Raw genomic sequence first — 4,797 nt, 5'->3', positions numbered from 1 at the left:
GAACTTGACTCTGGACCCATGCTAAGCATGCAACATCCATTTTCATACACCACCCCACCTTTTAAATTGTTACGACTTGTATACAATACACAAATATGATTATAGTTCAGTGAATTTTTGTACGTGCATATACCTGTGAAACTACCACCTGAATCAAGATAGGTAATTGCCAGCATCCCAGAGCTTCCCTCATCAGTACCTTCTTTTCCTGGCAAAGGGAACTATTATTCTATCTTCTCTCACCACCATTAGTTTTTGCCTGTTTTTGGTCTTAATTTCAATGGACTCATAAAATAAGTATTCCTGTGTCTACCTTCTTTTGGTCAACATTGTGAGATACATCCATGGTTATATCAGTGGTTTCTTTTTCATTGCTGTTTAGTATTCCATTGTACAAAGATATAACAATTTATTTTTTCATTTAACAGTTACTGGATTTATTATTTCTATTTTTTTTCTCTTAAAAGTTACTGGGAGATCCTTTTGTAGTTCATGAGCATGATGATTGGGTGTTCACGCTGCTGTGTGACATGTGCCTCCTTCCAAACCTTGTTACGACATCAGCACATTACCTGTCTGACGTAAAAAAAAAAAAAAAAAAAAAAGTTACTGGGAACATTCCTAAGCATATCTTTTGATGGACATGAGGACTTACTCATGTTGGAGATTAGTCCAGAGTTAGGATTACTGAGCCACTGGGTATATGCATATTTAGTTTTAGTAGATGTCAATTTTCTGAAATATACCAATTGGTACTCCCACCAGCAATGTGTGAGAGTTCCATTTGTTCCACATCCTTGGTAATATTTGGTATTGTCACTCATGCTTAGCCATTCTAGTGATTGAAATAAGTTTCACAAAAATTCTGTGAGGTAGGTATTGCCAAAAGCCCCATTCTACAGACATTGAGACTGAGGCTAGAGAGGGGAAGCCACATAGCCCACCCAGATCACACAGGATGTGAAGAGCAAGTGGGCAGCAGGAGCTCCATATGATTCCTGTGCACCATGGCTATGTGAAATTTTGTCAGAAAATTTGGGTGTGCCAAAATGATAGGTCTCTTTTTTATATATAATTTTATTTATTCATTTATTTTTAGCTGTGCTGGGTCTTTGTTGCTGCTCTGGATTTTCTCTAGTTGTGGCGAGCGGGTGCTACTCTCTAGTTTTAGTGCGTGGGTTCCTTATTGAAGTGACTTTTGTTGCGGAGAATGGGCTCTAGGCCATTCTGGCTTCAGTAGCTGTGGCTAATGAGCTCAGTAGTTGCAGCTCTTGGGCTCCAGAGCACAGGCTTAATAGTTGTGGTGCACGGGCTTTTTTGTTCTGCAGCATGTGGGATCTTCCTGTACCAGGGATTGAACCCATGTGTCCTGCATTGGCAGGAGAATTCTTTGCCACTGAGCCAGCAGGGAAGCCTCATGGCTCTCATTACTTTCTACAGTACCTATTTCCATTTGACAGCAAAAATATAACCTGTCATTTCAAACGGTTGTATGATCACTCAGTCATTTCAGGGGTGTGCTCAGTCAAGTTGAGGGTTTTGTTCCTTTTCTTCTATCCAGGGTCACAACTATATCCTGAGCTTATGTGATCATGGCATGGAGTGGGAGTTGAGGGGGCTGGAGATTGTCTGGTCCTTGGTCAACATCCATCTTCCTCAACTGCTCATCGAGGCAGGTAGACTTGACTCCTACTAGTTGTGAACTGTCATCCTTGATTTCTACTGTGCCCATAGATGTCTCTGTTTGTCCATGGTCTCTGGCTTGGATTGTCCAGGATCTTCTAGGTTCATTTGGTTCTGTTTATCATATCCCACAACCCACTGTCTGCCTATCTAGGCCCTCTTTGAGCAACTTACAGACCAAGCACAGATTCTCTTCGCTCTCAGAGCTTCCAAACCTTTCTGGAGGTCCTATTCTCCCCTTATCTCTGGGTAGAGGGGATTGGGGGAGGAAGTGAGAGGGTCTCTTCTCAGAGATCCACCCCAGTAGCTAACGGTAATGCTCTCTTTGATATAATTTTTTCCCCACCCCCATTCTTTTGGAAAACTGACTCTGGTATTATCATACCTTCTTCCTGACCCTGCTGTTGCTGATGTAAAATATGAGTCCTTCAGCCTCTTGGGCTTTCACTGCTCCAAGAAAGTTTTCTTGCTCTAAACAGCTTTGGGTTTCAAGAGTCCATTTTGCAAATCAAGACCCAAGAATTTCACTCTTTTTTCCTTTGCATTCGGCACTCTCTCCACAGGAGTAATAAGAAAGTCTTATTTTAGATGATTTTAGATGGAAGACTTAAGAGTTTGACAACAGGGAAGGAGGGGCTGAGCAGAGGAATGTGAGGCTCAGAGAGGTGAAATAACTTGCCCAAGGCTATGTAACAGTCAACAGTGGCTGTGCTCACCACTCTCGCTGGAGAGCAAGACTGAGAAAGTTGACACAGCAGGAGAATACAGCCAGTGGATCTCTGACCATGAAGACTGGGCTACTTCTTAGCTTACATGCTGTCCTATGGGCTATGGGTAGTTGTCTGAGAAAGGGAATGTGATTGAATTTTGGACAGGAAAATCTGATTTTAGATCCACTGAGAGGGCAGGTCTTCATAGGAATGCTCTGTCAACCCTTTTCAGCAGTGAAATTCTATTTACAAAGGGAGAGCATCTCTAGAAATGAATTCACCATAAAAACCAGATTTTCCCACCTGGACTGCTTGAATTCCAGGGCTTTAGCTTCCCTGGAGGTGTAATATGCTGGTAATGATTAATCAGAAAATATTCCTGGCATTTGAGGATGGGGCTAAAATTCAATATCTGGGTTGTGGTTACAGAAGCATGTCTGGTGCTGGAACCTCAGCCCTGCTCTGCAGTGGCTTTGTGACACTGGAGAAGTCCATTCTCTTTAGTTTTATTTTCTTCTTCTATAGCACGAAGAGTTTTGATCACATGGTGTGTGGAGTAATTGAAGTAAGCATGAGACCTCAGCCTTCTCCGTGCCACTCTGGAATCAGTAGAACTCCTCCTCACACCCCCATATTCCAAGGGGACTCTGTGGGGGCCAGTCCTTTCTGATCCAGGCTCGTGATTATGTATATGTGCTAAGTCGCTTTAGTTGTGTCTGATTCTGTGCGGCCCTGTGGCCTGCAGCTCATCAGGCTCCTCTGTCCATGGGATTCTCCAGGCAAGAATACTGGAGTGGATTGCCGTTTCCTTCTCCAATGATTATGTACAAATGAGTGGAAATTTGTGTTCCCCAGCCTGCAGCTCACAGTCCTGCAACTGTCTTATTTCTCCTGAGTGGAGGGTAAGGTTGATTCAGAAAATGTGAAGCTAAATGAGTCACCTTTGACAGACACTGCTGGCCCCTTCTTACCAGTGCTTCATCACTGAGTTCCTACCATAGTGGTTTCTCAACTTACCCTTTAAGAATTACTTGAGAGAACTTGTTCAAAGGCAGAAAAACCTGCCCCCAGGGAGTCTGATTCATTAGATCAAGACTGGACCCAGGAATCCTCATTTTTCTTGACCTGATGCCAATTTTTTTGAAGTAAAGAAATTTTTGAATATGTAATACATCTATATGGATCAAAACCCACAAGGTAGAAAGGGTATAAAGTGAAAAATGACCCCAACCCTCTTCTCTCTTCACCTAGTTCCCCTCCCCTGAGGCAAACAACTACTTGTTTCTTTTTCCTGAAATAATCCTTGCATATGATAGCTGTAAGAGTAATAAGATCTGCATTTTAAAAACAAGACTTTCAAAAAAAAAACAAGACTTTCAGGGAGTTTCCTGGTTAAGACTTCACCTTCCAATGAGAAGAAGCTTCCCTGGTCAGGGAGCTAAGATCCCACCTGTCTCTGGCCAAAAAACCAAAATAGAAACAATACTGTAACAAATTCAATAAAGACTTTAACAATGGTGTACATCACAAAAAATAAAAAAAATTTAAAAAATTAAAAAAAAAGATTCTCTTGGTGATCCTAATGCTGAGGGACCACAGACATACTTGGAAAAAGCATACTCTTACTTTATGCCAGGCCCTGTGCAAGATTTTCAGACTAGATGTGTGATTGGCACTGATTAGTATGCTCAACAAGACTAGATGGTGCCACCTGGTATGCCATAAGCAGGGGAGCAAAGGGACTCCAGTGGGCCTTGATTAGGAGACCAGAAACTGAAGCTGCTGAGGGCAGGGATGTGCTGTGACAAAAAAAGTATGAGGCCTGTAGGTCCTTTCATCTTCCTGTCATCAGCTGTAGCACCTGGCAGACACTGGATACCACAGCTTGCAGACAAAGACCTGGTAACCCAAGGAGCTGCCTGGCCTCTCTGCCCAGTCCCATCCCAGAAGAGCTGTAGGCCTCTGCTTTCTTTAGGGGGCCCTGTGTGGAAGTGTCTTTTGTCTCTTTGGCGTCAGGAATACCAGTCACATGCCTGTTGGTTAGCTGAGCTGGCGCCTTGTCTCCTGGGGTGGGGTGGCTGTTGTTCCCTAGGCAGAGCAGGGTAGAGCTGGTCAAAGTCCCTGACTGGCGAGGGTGGGGGTGGGAATTTTCAGACTAATCCCTTTCCCTTAAGGGCTGGGTTCATCCAGAGGAAAATTATCAGGGAGCATCCCACACAAGCTTTCAGAGCGGGTTGGACTCTGGCTGCCTAGTTTGCTGCGGAGCTCTTCCCCATTCCAGTCCTTACCCCCACCCCCCAACCCCCGCCCCAGGCTCAATACACTTATGCAGAACGGCTGTTCACCGGTAGAGAGAGACCCTCCACTCTAGACTTGGGCTCTCCCTGCAACAATGGTTATTTTG

The 4,797-nt window shown here is 43.9% G+C and overlaps 1 non-coding gene across 1 annotated transcript; it reads left to right on the top strand.

Moving 5' to 3' along the window:
* The first annotated feature begins 477 nt into the window (after positions 1–477).
* Positions 478–582, top strand: LOC133063036 (small nucleolar RNA U13). Its single transcript, XR_009694345.1, has one exon. It is a non-coding gene; the product is annotated as a small nucleolar RNA U13 (small nucleolar RNA).
* The last annotated feature ends 4,215 nt before the right edge of the window (positions 583–4,797 follow it).

This window comes from Dama dama, chromosome 9, assembly GCF_033118175.1.
Source record: "Dama dama isolate Ldn47 chromosome 9, ASM3311817v1, whole genome shotgun sequence".
Classification (NCBI taxonomy): Eukaryota; Metazoa; Chordata; class Mammalia; order Artiodactyla; family Cervidae; genus Dama; species Dama dama.
This window is presented reverse-complemented; position numbering and strand designations above follow the sequence as displayed.